At 36.8% G+C, this 17,376-nt stretch overlaps 1 long non-coding RNA gene across 1 annotated transcript; it reads right to left on the bottom strand.

The window, feature by feature from the left end:
- Positions 1 to 428: 428 nt before the first annotated feature.
- On the bottom strand, positions 429 to 13,553 carry LOC137252033 (uncharacterized). Its single transcript, XR_010953432.1, has 3 exons — positions 13,028 to 13,553; positions 614 to 978; positions 429 to 554 (listed from the first exon to the last, which is right to left on the bottom strand). It is a non-coding gene; the product is annotated as an uncharacterized lncRNA (long non-coding RNA).
- Between the last annotated feature and the right edge of the window lie 3,823 nt (positions 13,554 to 17,376).

The following is a 17,376-nucleotide window of genomic DNA, read 5'->3' as shown; positions in this document are numbered from 1 at the left end:
ATTCAAGGCAGAATTAATGATTAAAATAAATTATAAAATGGCATGCCAAGAATTCCTAAACTTTTTGAAACAACCTGCACAACAAACCCTTTTAAAATTTCTCAGAAAACTGAGAAATACGGATTTAAAAGTTAAAAATTGCGCCAAATAGTTACACAAGTACTTTTTGAATTGTTAAAATGTTTTCGCTTATTTAAATAATTTTGTTTTAATAAATATGCATAACTGAATATGCATAAATATGTGTTTATCTACACGAAAGTAAAATGTCTTTGAATTTATAACACGGTTTTAGAAGACTTATATTTAGACAAAATAAAACCGGTTTTCACGAAAGTCTGAGATAAAGTGTTAGTTTGATTTTCATATTTAGCCATTTTCGAAACTTAAATCTCCGGTTTTGGAATACTTTCAAGTTGGCAGCCCTAGTTGTGTCGGTGGCAGCAGTTACAACAGCAGTTTCTAACTTGCACCATCCGTACAGTGTGATGAATGCTTCACTGCCTTTTCCAATTGCTTGGCGCCAGCAATTTTTGCTGTTTGTAAAGCTTTAGCTGTAATGCAAATATATAGATGGGTTAAAGTGGTTTTCGTATGTTATTCAACAACTCACCCTATACCATCATCACAGCCTTCTCATCGATTTTGAATATGTGTACTGTTTCAGTATTCAGACCCAGTTCGTTTGATGCAATATTTTCGATTTGATGATTATGTATACTATCCGTTAGGCAGACAATTAGGTGCGTTCGATTCATTCATATACTGTGGGTATTTGAGCCGTAGACGCAATTGATATATTGTAACATTTGTAAACAGTTGGGTTTCTCTGCTGTCACCATCACCACTAGAGAGCTATTGAAGAAACGCTCGACCAAGATATGTTGCGATTTACGCGCATAGATTTTTTCCACCTTGTCACAGTTATTGATGGAGAAAATGCGAAAGCCATATTTACCATCCAATACGGAAATGGAACTGTGGAGGAAGAAACATTTTATAAAATTTAATAAAATCAATAAATGATAGTTGTGTTAAAATGGGGTAAAGTATCGTATGTTAAAGTATAGCGAAGTTTGAATAGCTACCTTTACCACCAGAAGGAGTCACTATTGCTTCTACACCTATGCTATTGTTTCCTACACCGATGAGCTTTGTAATAAAATAAACAGCTATCTCCCCAATCTCTCCAGTTTTGTCGCCTCGCGAAACCTGATATTGTAACCAACCAAATCATCGGTGATCTTATTTAAAACATGGCCGCGCCAAATGTCGACCATATGACATTACCCTACCGACTGTCTTACACCTTAAAATTTTGGGTGTGACTTTCATCAGGATCTACATTTTGGTGAGCACGCAGCCGCAATTATTCCGAGAATTCAGAGCCGTACTAAAATCATCAAATCCCTCGCTGGCAGTACCTGGGGAAAGGATAAAGAAACGCTCATGACTACACACAAAGCAATTAGCCAGCCGATTAAGTGCTATGCGTCACCCATATGGTCGCCAAGCCTAAAAATTACCCACTGGAAGAAGCTACAGGCCTGCCAAAATACCGCTCTCAGAATTGCCACGGGCTGTCTTCTTATGTCCCCAGAACACCATCTGTATAATGAGGCGAGAATACTCCCCATCAGGGAGAGAAATGAGATGCTGACCAAACAGTTCCTGTTGAATACCCAGCAACCTGAGCATCCCAACAGACATCTGATTGGTCAACCAGCACCGCCTAGGGGCCTAAGGAGTCATCTCCGTAAGCATTTTGAGGAAATACGGCTCCTGAGGACCCAGCCGTATGAAGCGAAAAAACACAAGCAGGTCCTGGTGAACTCCATAAACAAGCGTCGGACCTTTATGCTAGGAATTGCCCGGTGAATCCAGTACTCAAAGAAAAGTATCCAAACCTCGCGGAAGAGGAACGCATACTCCCCAGAGAAAATCGAGTCACTCTAGCTCAACTTCGTTCTGGATACTGTAACAGGTTAAACTCTTACCTATCCAGAATCAACCCCGACATACAAAATATATGTCCCGCTTGCAATGTGTCCCCACATGACACCAACCATCTCTTTAATTGTAATGTGGAACCAACGCCTCTAACACCCCTTTCATTATGGTCCCCCCTGTCGAAACAGCAAGTTTCCTTGGACTCCCGTTAGAGGATATTGATGATAATTTCCGATCGGTCGCACCTATTGGATGGGGCGAAGCACTGCTACAATAACAACGTGTGAAAGATGGTTGCATCATTCGTTTGTTGCTCCCTGTTGCTTTGCTTATATTTTTTTTCTCAATTTTAAACAAATTCGCAACAATAACTAAACTTTTAATTTGTTAACAAAAATAGAAATGCGCAACAAAATTTCAATTGGCAAATCAGCTGACTTCGAAGATTCGAAATTCCTATTCCCCAATTATTGTTCTCTCTAGGAGAAAATAATTGGAGGAATTTTTCTGCGGTGCTATTAAGGCAATGACCTCTGACCTCGAGTAATTTTTTTTTAGCTCGAATAGGATATATGGGGACTTTTAATTTTAATATTTTTATGGTAAACTAGAGGTCCTCACTAAAATTTGGCTTTGTAGTAATTTTTGTTATTTTAATTGTCTAAATTAGCCGTTCTAATATTAAAATCGCCACTCTCAATACAAATCAAAAAACAAGTATGAAAAAGTTGTTAACGTTACAGTGCTTATGGATTCATTTTAAGAGTGCATTAAAAGAAAAAAAGTTTTTGTTGTTATATCGGCCTACTGATTTTAAGATCGCGGGTTCGAATCGAGCTCAAGGCCTAACAATAATTTTTTATCATTATTATTGTTATGATAAATTTTTTCTTAATTGAAAAAATTTTTAAATTAGAATAGAAGAAAGAAAAAATTTTAGACAACTGCCAAAGCTCGTTGTATAGATCCATTTCGGGAACTGCTAAATTCCTTCATCGGCAACGTTTAGGCGCCGCTGCTATAACCATTCAGCCATCACAGCGGTTTTTTGTTTGTCTTCATTAATCCTACTTCTATTCTGTTTCGTGCCAATTGATATTCACAACACTGCGACATCTGTTGCAGAATGGCTGTGAAAATTGGACTTGTTTGTTGGCAATGCCGCCATAGTGTCATAATTTATTGACACTTTTTTTCCCCGTGCTCTGGGATGTATTAACAATTTTTGTTGTTATATCGGCCTACTGATTTTAAGATCGCGGGTTCGAATCGAGCTCAAGGCCTAACAATAATTTTTTATCATTATTATTGTTATGATAAATTTTTTCTTAATTGAAAAAATTTTTAAATTAGAATAGAAGAAAGAAAAAATTTTAGACAACTGCCAAAGCTCGTTGTATAGATCCATTTCGGGAACTGCTAAATTCCTTCATCGGCAACGTTTAGGCGCCGCTGCTATAACCATTCAGCCATCACAGCGGTTTTTTGTTTGTCTTCATTAATCCTACTTCTATTCTGTTTCGTGCCAATTGATATTCACAACACTGCGACATCTGTTGCAGAATGGCTGTGAAAATTGGACTTGTTTGTTGGCAATGCCGCCATAGTGTCATAATTTATTGACACTTTTTTTCCCCGTGCTCTGGGATGTATTAACAATTTTTGTTGTTATATCGGCCTACTGATTTTAAGATCGCGGGTTCGAATCGAGCTCAAGGCCTAACAATAATTTTTTATCATTATTATTGTTATGATAAATTTTTTCTTAATTGAAAAAATTTTTAAATTAGAATAGAAGAAAGAAAAAATTTTAGACAACTGCCAAAGCTCGTTGTATAGATCCATTTCGGGAACTGCTAAATTCCTTCATCGGCAACGTTTAGGCGCCGCTGCTATAACCATTCAGCCATCACAGCGGTTTTTTGTTTGTCTTCATTAATCCTACTTCTATTCTGTTTCGTGCCAATTGATATTCACAACACTGCGACATCTGTTGCAGAATGGCTGTGAAAATTGGACTTGTTTGTTGGCAATGCCGCCATAGTGTCATAATTTATTGACACTTTTTTTCCCCGTGCTCTGGGATGTATTAACAATTTTTGTTGTTATATCGGCCTACTGATTTTAAGATCGCGGGTTCGAATCGAGCTCAAGGCCTAACAATAATTTTTTATCATTATTATTGTTATGATAAATTTTTTCTTAATTGAAAAAATTTTTAAATTAGAATAGAAGAAAGAAAAAATTTTAGACAACTGCCAAAGCTCGTTGTATAGATCCATTTCGGGAACTGCTAAATTCCTTCATCGGCAACGTTTAGGCGCCGCTGCTATAACCATTCAGCCATCACAGCGGTTTTTTGTTTGTCTTCATTAATCCTACTTCTATTCTGTTTCGTGCCAATTGATATTCACAACACTGCGACATCTGTTGCAGAATGGCTGTGAAAATTGGACTTGTTTGTTGGCAATGCCGCCATAGTGTCATAATTTATTGACACTTTTTTTCCCCGTGCTCTGGGATGTATTAACAATTTTTGTTGTTATATCGGCCTACTGATTTTAAGATCGCGGGTTCGAATCGAGCTCAAGGCCTAACAATAATTTTTTATCATTATTATTGTTATGATAAATTTTTTCTTAATTGAAAAAATTTTTAAATTAGAATAGAAGAAAGAAAAAATTTTAGACAACTGCCAAAGCTCGTTGTATAGATCCATTTCGGGAACTGCTAAATTCCTTCATCGGCAACGTTTAGGCGCCGCTGCTATAACCATTCAGCCATCACAGCGGTTTTTTGTTTGTCTTCATTAATCCTACTTCTATTCTGTTTCGTGCCAATTGATATTCACAACACTGCGACATCTGTTGCAGAATGGCTGTGAAAATTGGACTTGTTTGTTGGTAATGCCGCCATAGTGTCATAATTTATTGACACTTTTTTCCCCGTGCTCTGGGATGTATTAACAATTTTTGTTGTTATATCGGCCTACTGATTTTAAGATCGCGGGTTCGAATCGAGCTCAAGGCCTAACAATAATTTTTTATCATTATTATTGTTATGATAAATTTTTTCTTAATTGAAAAAATTTTTAAATTAGAATAGAAGAAAGAAAAAATTTTAGACAACTGCCAAAGCTCGTTGTATAGATCCATTTCGGGAACTGCTAAATTCCTTCATCGGCAACGTTTAGGCGCCGCTGCTATAACCATTCAGCCATCACAGCGGTTTTTTGTTTGTCTTCATTAATCCTACTTCTATTCTGTTTCGTGCCAATTGATATTCACAACACTGCGACATCTGTTGCAGAATGGCTGTGAAAATTGGACTTGTTTGTTGGCAATGCCGCCATAGTGTCATAATTTATTGACACTTTTTTTCCCCGTGCTCTGGGATGTATTAACAATTTTTGTTGTTATATCGGCCTACTGATTTTAAGATCGCGGGTTCGAATCGAGCTCAAGGCCTAACAATAATTTTTTATCATTATTATTGTTATGATAAATTTTTTCTTAATTGAAAAAATTTTTAAATTAGAATAGAAGAAAGAAAAAATTTTAGACAACTGCCAAAGCTCGTTGTATAGATCCATTTCGGGAACTGCTAAATTCCTTCATCGGCAACGTTTAGGCGCCGCTGCTATAACCATTCAGCCATCACAGCGGTTTTTTGTTTGTCTTCATTAATCCTACTTCTATTCTGTTTCGTGCCAATTGATATTCACAACACTGCGACATCTGTTGCAGAATGGCTGTGAAAATTGGACTTGTTTGTTGGCAATGCCGCCATAGTGTCATAATTTATTGACACTTTTTTTCCCCGTGCTCTGGGATGTATTAACAATTTTTGTTGTTATATCGGCCTACTGATTTTAAGATCGCGGGTTCGAATCGAGCTCAAGGCCTAACAATAATTTTTTATCATTATTATTGTTATGATAAATTTTTTCTTAATTGAAAAAATTTTTAAATTAGAATAGAAGAAAGAAAAAATTTTAGACAACTGCCAAAGCTCGTTGTATAGATCCATTTCGGGAACTGCTAAATTCCTTCATCGGCAACGTTTAGGCGCCGCTGCTATAACCATTCAGCCATCACAGCGGTTTTTTGTTTGTCTTCATTAATCCTACTTCTATTCTGTTTCGTGCCAATTGATATTCACAACACTGCGACATCTGTTGCAGAATGGCTGTGAAAATTGGACTTGTTTGTTGGCAATGCCGCCATAGTGTCATAATTTATTGACACTTTTTTTCCCCGTGCTCTGGGATGTATTAACAATTTTTGTTGTTATATCGGCCTACTGATTTTAAGATCGCGGGTTCGAATCGAGCTCAAGGCCTAACAATAATTTTTTATCATTATTATTGTTATGATAAATTTTTTCTTAATTGAAAAAATTTTTAAATTAGAATAGAAGAAAGAAAAAATTTTAGACAACTGCCAAAGCTCGTTGTATAGATCCATTTCGGGAACTGCTAAATTCCTTCATCGGCAACGTTTAGGCGCCGCTGCTATAACCATTCAGCCATCACAGCGGTTTTTTGTTTGTCTTCATTAATCCTACTTCTATTCTGTTTCGTGCCAATTGATATTCACAACACTGCGACATCTGTTGCAGAATGGCTGTGAAAATTGGACTTGTTTGTTGGTAATGCCGCCATAGTGTCATAATTTATTGACACTTTTTTCCCCGTGCTCTGGGATGTATTAACAATTTTTGTTGTTATATCGGCCTACTGATTTTAAGATCGCGGGTTCGAATCGAGCTCAAGGCCTAACAATAATTTTTTATCATTATTATTGTTATGATAAATTTTTTCTTAATTGAAAAAATTTTTAAATTAGAATAGAAGAAAGAAAAAATTTTAGACAACTGCCAAAGCTCGTTGTATAGATCCATTTCGGGAACTGCTAAATTCCTTCATCGGCAACGTTTAGGCGCCGCTGCTATAACCATTCAGCCATCACAGCGGTTTTTTGTTTGTCTTCATTAATCCTACTTCTATTCTGTTTCGTGCCAATTGATATTCACAACACTGCGACATCTGTTGCAGAATGGCTGTGAAAATTGGACTTGTTTGTTGGCAATGCCGCCATAGTGTCATAATTTATTGACACTTTTTTTCCCCGTGCTCTGGGATGTATTAACAATTTTTGTTGTTATATCGGCCTACTGATTTTAAGATCGCGGGTTCGAATCGAGCTCAAGGCCTAACAATAATTTTTTATCATTATTATTGTTATGATAAATTTTTTCTTAATTGAAAAAATTTTTAAATTAGAATAGAAGAAAGAAAAAATTTTAGACAACTGCCAAAGCTCGTTGTATAGATCCATTTCGGGAACTGCTAAATTCCTTCATCGGCAACGTTTAGGCGCCGCTGCTATAACCATTCAGCCATCACAGCGGTTTTTTGTTTGTCTTCATTAATCCTACTTCTATTCTGTTTCGTGCCAATTGATATTCACAACACTGCGACATCTGTTGCAGAATGGCTGTGAAAATTGGACTTGTTTGTTGGCAATGCCGCCATAGTGTCATAATTTATTGACACTTTTTTTCCCCGTGCTCTGGGATGTATTAACAATTTTTGTTGTTATATCGGCCTACTGATTTTAAGATCGCGGGTTCGAATCGAGCTCAAGGCCTAACAATAATTTTTTATCATTATTATTGTTATGATAAATTTTTTCTTAATTGAAAAAATTTTTAAATTAGAATAGAAGAAAGAAAAAATTTTAGACAACTGCCAAAGCTCGTTGTATAGATCCATTTCGGGAACTGCTAAATTCCTTCATCGGCAACGTTTAGGCGCCGCTGCTATAACCATTCAGCCATCACAGCGGTTTTTTGTTTGTCTTCATTAATCCTACTTCTATTCTGTTTCGTGCCAATTGATATTCACAACACTGCGACATCTGTTGCAGAATGGCTGTGAAAATTGGACTTGTTTGTTGGCAATGCCGCCATAGTGTCATAATTTATTGACACTTTTTTTCCCCGTGCTCTGGGATGTATTAACAATTTTTGTTGTTATATCGGCCTACTGATTTTAAGATCGCGGGTTCGAATCGAGCTCAAGGCCTAACAATAATTTTTTATCATTATTATTGTTATGATAAATTTTTTCTTAATTGAAAAAATTTTTAAATTAGAATAGAAGAAAGAAAAAATTTTAGACAACTGCCAAAGCTCGTTGTATAGATCCATTTCGGGAATCAGTAGGCCGATATAACAACAAAAATTGTTAATACATCCCAGAGCACGGGGAAAAAAAGTGTCAATAAATTATGACACTATGGCGGCATTGCCAACAAACAAGTCCAATTTTCACAGCCATTCTGCAACAGATGTCGCAGTGTTGTGAATATCAATTGGCACGAAACAGAATAGAAGTAGGATTAATGAAGACAAACAAAAAACCGCTGTGATGGCTGAATGGTTATAGCAGCGGCGCCTAAACGTTGCCGATGAAGGAATTTAGCAGTTCCCGAAATGGATCTATACAACGAGCTTTGGCAGTTGTCTAAAATTTTTTCTTTCTTCTATTCTAATTTAAAAATTTTTTCAATTAAGAAAAAATTTATCATAACAATAATAATGATAAAAAATTATTGTTAGGCCTTGAGCTCGATTCGAACCCGCGATCTTAAAATCAGTAGGCCGATATAACAACAAAAATTGTTAATACATCCCAGAGCACGGGGAAAAAAAGTGTCAATAAATTATGACACTATGGCGGCATTGCCAACAAACAAGTCCAATTTTCACAGCCATTCTGCAACAGATGTCGCAGTGTTGTGAATATCAATTGGCACGAAACAGAATAGAAGTAGGATTAATGAAGACAAACAAAAAACCGCTGTGATGGCTGAATGGTTATAGCAGCGGCGCCTAAACGTTGCCGATGAAGGAATTTAGCAGTTCCCGAAATGGATCTATACAACGAGCTTTGGCAGTTGTCTAAAATTTTTTCTTTCTTCTATTCTAATTTAAAAATTTTTTCAATTAAGAAAAAATTTATCATAACAATAATAATGATAAAAAATTATTGTTAGGCCTTGAGCTCGATTCGAACCCGCGATCTTAAAATCAGTAGGCCGATATAACAACAAAAATTGTTAATACATCCCAGAGCACGGGGAAAAAAAGTGTCAATAAATTATGACACTATGGCGGCATTGCCAACAAACAAGTCCAATTTTCACAGCCATTCTGCAACAGATGTCGCAGTGTTGTGAATATCAATTGGCACGAAACAGAATAGAAGTAGGATTAATGAAGACAAACAAAAAACCGCTGTGATGGCTGAATGGTTATAGCAGCGGCGCCTAAACGTTGCCGATGAAGGAATTTAGCAGTTCCCGAAATGGATCTATACAACGAGCTTTGGCAGTTGTCTAAAATTTTTTCTTTCTTCTATTCTAATTTAAAAATTTTTTCAATTAAGAAAAAATTTATCATAACAATAATAATGATAAAAAATTATTGTTAGGCCTTGAGCTCGATTCGAACCCGCGATCTTAAAATCAGTAGGCCGATATAACAACAAAAATTGTTAATACATCCCAGAGCACGGGGAAAAAAAGTGTCAATAAATTATGACACTATGGCGGCATTGCCAACAAACAAGTCCAATTTTCACAGCCATTCTGCAACAGATGTCGCAGTGTTGTGAATATCAATTGGCACGAAACAGAATAGAAGTAGGATTAATGAAGACAAACAAAAAACCGCTGTGATGGCTGAATGGTTATAGCAGCGGCGCCTAAACGTTGCCGATGAAGGAATTTAGCAGTTCCCGAAATGGATCTATACAACGAGCTTTGGCAGTTGTCTAAAATTTTTTCTTTCTTCTATTCTAATTTAAAAATTTTTTCAATTAAGAAAAAATTTATCATAACAATAATAATGATAAAAAATTATTGTTAGGCCTTGAGCTCGATTCGAACCCGCGATCTTAAAATCAGTAGGCCGATATAACAACAAAAATTGTTAATACATCCCAGAGCACGGGGAAAAAAAGTGTCAATAAATTATGACACTATGGCGGCATTGCCAACAAACAAGTCCAATTTTCACAGCCATTCTGCAACAGATGTCGCAGTGTTGTGAATATCAATTGGCACGAAACAGAATAGAAGTAGGATTAATGAAGACAAACAAAAAACCGCTGTGATGGCTGAATGGTTATAGCAGCGGCGCCTAAACGTTGCCGATGAAGGAATTTAGCAGTTCCCGAAATGGATCTATACAACGAGCTTTGGCAGTTGTCTAAAATTTTTTCTTTCTTCTATTCTAATTTAAAAATTTTTTCAATTAAGAAAAAATTTATCATAACAATAATAATGATAAAAAATTATTGTTAGGCCTTGAGCTCGATTCGAACCCGCGATCTTAAAATCAGTAGGCCGATATAACAACAAAAATTGTTAATACATCCCAGAGCACGGGGAAAAAAAGTGTCAATAAATTATGACACTATGGCGGCATTGCCAACAAACAAGTCCAATTTTCACAGCCATTCTGCAACAGATGTCGCAGTGTTGTGAATATCAATTGGCACGAAACAGAATAGAAGTAGGATTAATGAAGACAAACAAAAAACCGCTGTGATGGCTGAATGGTTATAGCAGCGGCGCCTAAACGTTGCCGATGAAGGAATTTAGCAGTTCCCGAAATGGATCTATACAACGAGCTTTGGCAGTTGTCTAAAATTTTTTCTTTCTTCTATTCTAATTTAAAAATTTTTTCAATTAAGAAAAAATTTATCATAACAATAATAATGATAAAAAATTATTGTTAGGCCTTGAGCTCGATTCGAACCCGCGATCTTAAAATCAGTAGGCCGATATAACAACAAAAATTGTTAATACATCCCAGAGCACGGGGAAAAAAAGTGTCAATAAATTATGACACTATGGCGGCATTGCCAACAAACAAGTCCAATTTTCACAGCCATTCTGCAACAGATGTCGCAGTGTTGTGAATATCAATTGGCACGAAACAGAATAGAAGTAGGATTAATGAAGACAAACAAAAAACCGCTGTGATGGCTGAATGGTTATAGCAGCGGCGCCTAAACGTTGCCGATGAAGGAATTTAGCAGTTCCCGAAATGGATCTATACAACGAGCTTTGGCAGTTGTCTAAAATTTTTTCTTTCTTCTATTCTAATTTAAAAATTTTTTCAATTAAGAAAAAATTTATCATAACAATAATAATGATAAAAAATTATTGTTAGGCCTTGAGCTCGATTCGAACCCGCGATCTTAAAATCAGTAGGCCGATATAACAACAAAAATTGTTAATACATCCCAGAGCACGGGGAAAAAAAGTGTCAATAAATTATGACACTGTGGCGGCATTGCCAACAAACAAGTCCAATTTTCACAGCCATTCTGCAACAGATGTCGCAGTGTTGTGAATATCAATTGGCACGAAACAGAATAGAAGTAGGATTAATGAAGACAAACAAAAAACCGCTGTGATGGCTGAATGGTTATAGCAGCGGCGCCTAAACGTTGCCGATGAAGGAATTTAGCAGTTCCCGAAATGGATCTATACAACGAGCTTTGGCAGTTGTCTAAAATTTTTTCTTTCTTCTATTCTAATTTAAAAATTTTTTCAATCAAGAAAAAATTTATCATAACAATAATAATGATAAAAAATTATTGTTAGGCCTTGAGCTCGATTCGAACCCGCGATCTTAAAATCAGTAGGCCGATATAACAACAAAAATTGTTAATACATCCCAGAGCACGGGAAAAAAAGTGTCAATAAATTATGACACTATGGCGGCATTGCCAACAAACAAGTCCAATTTTCACAGCCATTCTGCAACAGATGTCGCAGTGTTGTGAATATCAATTGGCACGAAACAGAATAGAAGTAGGATTAATGAAGACAAACAAAAAACCGCTGTGATGGCTGAATGGTTATAGCAGCGGCGCCTAAACGTTGCCGATGAAGGAATTTAGCAGTTCCCGAAATGGATCTATACAACGAGCTTTGGCAGTTGTCTAAAATTTTTTCTTTCTTCTATTCTAATTTAAAAATTTTTTCAATTAAGAAAAAATTTATCATAACAATAATAATGATAAAAAATTATTGTTAGGCCTTGAGCTCGATTCGAACCCGCGATCTTAAAATCAGTAGGCCGATATAACAACAAAAATTGTTAATACATCCCAGAGCACGGGGAAAAAAAGTGTCAATAAATTATGACACTATGGCGGCATTGCCAACAAACAAGTCCAATTTTCACAGCCATTCTGCAACAGATGTCGCAGTGTTGTGAATATCAATTGGCACGAAACAGAATAGAAGTAGGATTAATGAAGACAAACAAAAAACCGCTGTGATGGCTGAATGGTTACAGCAGCGGCGCCTAAACGTTGCCGATGAAGGAATTTAGCAGTTCCCGAAATGGATCTATACAACGAGCTTTGGCAGTTGTCTAAAATTTTTTCTTTCTTCTATTCTAATTTAAAAATTTTTTCAATTAAGAAAAAATTTATCATAACAATAATAATGATAAAAAATTATTGTTAGGCCTTGAGCTCGATTCGAACCCGCGATCTTAAAATCAGTAGGCCGATATAACAACAAAAATTGTTAATACATCCCAGAGCACGGGGAAAAAAAGTGTCAATAAATTATGACACTATGGCGGCATTGCCAACAAACAAGTCCAATTTTCACAGCCATTCTGCAACAGATGTCGCAGTGTTGTGAATATCAATTGGCACGAAACAGAATAGAAGTAGGATTAATGAAGACAAACAAAAAACCGCTGTGATGGCTGAATGGTTATAGCAGCGGCGCCTAAACGTTGCCGATGAAGGAATTTAGCAGTTCCCGAAATGGATCTATACAACGAGCTTTGGCAGTTGTCTAAAATTTTTTCTTTCTTCTATTCTAATTTAAAAATTTTTTCAATTAAGAAAAAATTTATCATAACAATAATAATGATAAAAAATTATTGTTAGGCCTTGAGCTCGATTCGAACCCGCGAAAAAAAGTTTTGTTAAGCACATTTTTAAAAAGGAAAGGTCGGTAAAAATGAGACTTACCATATATTCATATCGGCTGCTGAGTGGAATATCACCAAATCTTGGCTGCCGTTTCAAAAACTTCCTTTCTCAGAATTCGTTTGAAGAACGCCCTATCTTAGAATTTGTTTCATAAACACTCCAGCTATTGTCAAAATGTGTCGTATTTGAGCTCAGATCGGTCATTTTTGAAGCCAAATCTGAGTTAGGGCATTCTTCAACCGAATTCTGTGATAGGGCTTTTCTAATATACGGGGTTATTCAAATGTTTTCTGAGAAAGGTGCTTTTCGAAACGGCTTGCGCGTGCTTCTAGCAAAGTTTGTAGATCCTCCTCTAAATCCAAGCTAAAGCGTTGGCAAGATACCGGCTCTTTAGCAGGCGTTGTAGCCTTTCTAAATGTGTTCGTGAATCGAGAAAAAAATGTTGAAGATATTGTTTGTATTAATTTTTAATAATAGGTATATATTACCATGCTAAAGTGATTTATCTTTTTAAAAGTAAAGTAATAAAGTTCTACAAGCTAGTAGCTACATTTTAGTCAAAGATTTGGAAAAATTTCAAATTCTTATATAGTAAGCCAATTTACTCTACATCATTTAAAACATCCATCTCCATGCTCACTCGAATGGCTCATCATAAACAAGCATACAATTTTAATGATATATTTATAAGCATTTACCGTTGCATGACAAGTAATTTCTTGACTTTTGCACGCCAAGCTTTATTTGCTTGAAATTTTTCCAATCCAGACATTTGTATTCAGGTAAATTGAAAAAGAGCAACAAACATCCAAGTTATATTTTTTTCAACCACAGCAGACAAGGCGCGGTAATCTTCCAGGGTTTTCGTTACGAAATATCTTTTCCAGATAAGCTTATACCACTTGAGCACGCTACGTTGTGTTTTTATTTTATCCAATAGTTTCTTAATGGTTGCCCCATCATTTGAAATTGTGGCCTTACCACTGGAATCAACAATATGCTTGTCCATATTACGTGAACCCAATGTAGTGCGTACAGCGTCCACAATTGAATGCGTTGTATTGATGTTGGATATGATGAATATTTTTTACATAAAAACTCATGTACCCAATACAAGTTCAGGCATACCGCCGATAACACACCTTTTAAACGACGTTGTGTGTCCAAATCACTTAGCGGTTTTTCTTCTATGATTTGTAGCAATTCTTCAACAAACGTTGGATCATGTATGGGATGCGACCAAAGTGGATCGCCCATCTATATTTGGGAATATAAGAAACAATTTGGTGTGAACAATTGGTGCCAGTTAACCCTCTGAAAAAGCGACTGACGCGCCTTTTTGAACGGACGTAACCGTTTAAACGGTTAAGCACCAATTAAGTAAGAAGGAAATAATTTGATTTATTCGAGTTTAAATACTTAAGTGGGATAGTTGAAACTTACATGATGTTTATCACCGCAATGCGCACAATTTGTATTAACATTTGGTCCAGTTGGTATACCGAATTTTACTTCCGCATTGCCTTTATCTGAGATCTTGCTTTTTACAATACCCATAGGCTGTAGCGTATAGGTATCACAACCAGTGCATTGAAATACCATTCATTGTTTGCTGTGTTCATAATATAAAGATATGGTAAGTAATTGGATTGTGGTAAAAGGCCAAAATGCTGTATACCAACCTCATGTTATATTTACACTTCGCTTGACTACTATGCATACGCACGCACAAATACGCGTATATAAAAATTGGCAGAAATGCTCAAAAGTGGCTCAATATATTTTCCATAACGATTAGAGTGCGTTTCAATGCAATGCAATAGTATACGGAATCCCATCTCATGGCAGCATTTCATACGCAAAGGCACAGAACTATATTTGGCATTGCAGGCTTCAGGCGTATTGCCTGCCAGCACAGCCATATCATTCGCAGTTACAAGTAATGAACCCCCGCTCGTCAGTGATTGTATAGCGCCATTCAGAAAGCGATTCGGACAACCATAAGGATTTAGGTCTATAACATCGAAACGCTTCTCATATGAAGTTGGAAGGTACATGAGAGTCCTATTACGAATTTTATTATTGATTATTACAGTTAAATCACTAGCTATTGATTCGTATATCAAACCTACATTGCATCCCCTTCGCTTGGCACAATTAAATGTTCCACTCCATTGTGTCGCATATTTACGCTAATGGAATCTACTGCCACCTTAGATAGATCATTTGCAACAATTTCACGCACGCCTGCTACTTCTTTTGCATAACTTATGCTACGTTAACCTGTTGCAGCAAGCGTTTCCAATATTCGCAGTCCATCGTCGTATTTTACACCACCAGCCGAGTTTCTTGTCATTAGCATTGCTTGCTTTCCTTTGTATTTTGTGGATTTTTATGCGCCGCCGCTTCCCGCTCTATTATCAACCGCTTTGAGTATACATTAAGTACTGAAATACTTAAATCACGATTAAATTCTTGTACTGGATTGTAGAATACGGCCCCGCCGGCAATAATTTCTGTAGTGCTTTCTTTGATCACACGTTCGGGTGCTTTGTCGTTCGTTGCGATCTGTTAATTCATAAAATTTAGGGCGATTTTGTTAATAACGCGAAACATATTGTCACGGATATTAGCATCCCTAAGCTATACCATCACTAAGGCGATGCTAAGCGATGTTCACGTCAATAATCAAATCATGTATACACATATATAAGGCAGCCGAGAGATGTCACACACAGATGCATTTACTTATACGCCTATGTGTGTGCGAGAGACTGTAAACTACAAACTCACATACATCTGAGAGACGCTGAAAAGTAGAAAATTGTAAACAAGTAGAAACTATATGAGAACTATAAACACTCGAAATAGTTGGTAAGTTCTGGAAATAGAAGAGCCTAGATGTATGCAGCGTAAACTATAAAAGCGGCACAAGCGAGTAAAATGGAATTCAGTTTGATTTGAGTTGTCAAGCAGTTGCGATTAAGACGATATCTAGCGAGCAATAGCAGTATTATTTTGAATAGTAGAGTTTCATTGAGCTATCAATCAGTGTGGTTATTAAGTAAGCTATTCGTTGCACAGTTTGAGTGTTATTGTGAAGTACTTAATAAAGGCCATTTTTCCATCATTCAATATTGGAGTTATTTATTCAACAGTTTAGTGATTCGAACTTAGCAGAGGATTGCAAATAAGAGGATTTGCAAGTAAATTCGTTACAATTGGTGTCAGAAGAGGAATTGTTGAATAAATTCCGGAGGACAACAAGGACATGGCAAAGTTCAGTGAATTGAAGATCCAGCAACTAAAGAAGGAGTTGGAGAGCCGTGGATTGAATACAAGCGGCGTTAAACTTGAACTTCAGGCACGGCTACGAGAGGCAATGGAAGCGGAAGGAATTGATGTGGAAGAGTATGACTTTCATCTTGATGGCGAGGAAGTAACAAAAATTGAAGAGAAAAACGAAACATCGCAGACGGTTACCAGCACAGACTTGAACATGATATTGGCTGCAATATCTGCACAAACATCGACTGTAGCATCAATGTCGTCACAAATGTCATCACAACTGGAAGAGCAGAAGACATATATGGCATCACAACTGGAAGAACAAAAAACGTATATGTCATCTCAACTGGAAGAACAGAAAACGTATATGTCATCTCAACTGGAATCGCAGGAGAACCGTATAACATCGAAGATTGAAGCACAAGAGGCACGAATATCCGAAATGTCGGCACAAATATCAGCGCAGATCTCTGCTCAACTGGAAGAGCAAGAAGGACGTATTTCCTCGAAGTTGGAGGCGCAAGATACAAAAATTTTACAGTTTGAAGAAAAAATCGAGGCCGAGGTGGATGCTTTGAGAGGACGTATCGAGCAGTTGCAACTAAATCGCCCAGCAGTTTCAACGAGTAATCCAAAAGTAAAAACACCTTCCTTTGACGGTTCTGTTCCTTTTCAGGTCTTTAAGCTACAGTTTGAGAAGACCGCAGCAGTGAACCAATGGAATGCTGAAGATAAAGTTGCAGCTCTGTTCGTGGCACTGAAAGGGCCTGCCGCGGAAATCTTACAGACTATTCCAGAGTATGAGCGGAACCACTACGAAACATTGATGAGCGCTTTAGAGAGACGTTACGGAAGCGAGCATAGGAAACAGATATTCCAAATTGAGTTGCAAAACCGCTACCAAAAAGCAAATGAGACATTGCAGGAGTTTGCTTCAGATATTGAAAGATTGGCTCATCTTGCAAATGCAGACGCACCCGTGGAATACACTGAAAGGGTAAAAATCCAGAGCTTCATAAATGGCATACGAGACGTGGAAACGAAGCGAGCTACATACGCGAACCCAAAACTGACATTTGCTGAAACGGTATCGCATGCTC

Source organism: Eurosta solidaginis, chromosome 5 (genome assembly GCF_040869045.1).
Source record: "Eurosta solidaginis isolate ZX-2024a chromosome 5, ASM4086904v1, whole genome shotgun sequence".
NCBI lineage: Eukaryota > Metazoa > Arthropoda > Insecta > Diptera > Tephritidae > Eurosta > Eurosta solidaginis.
Note: the sequence above shows the minus strand (reverse complement) of the source record. Positions and strands in the feature narration are given on the sequence as shown.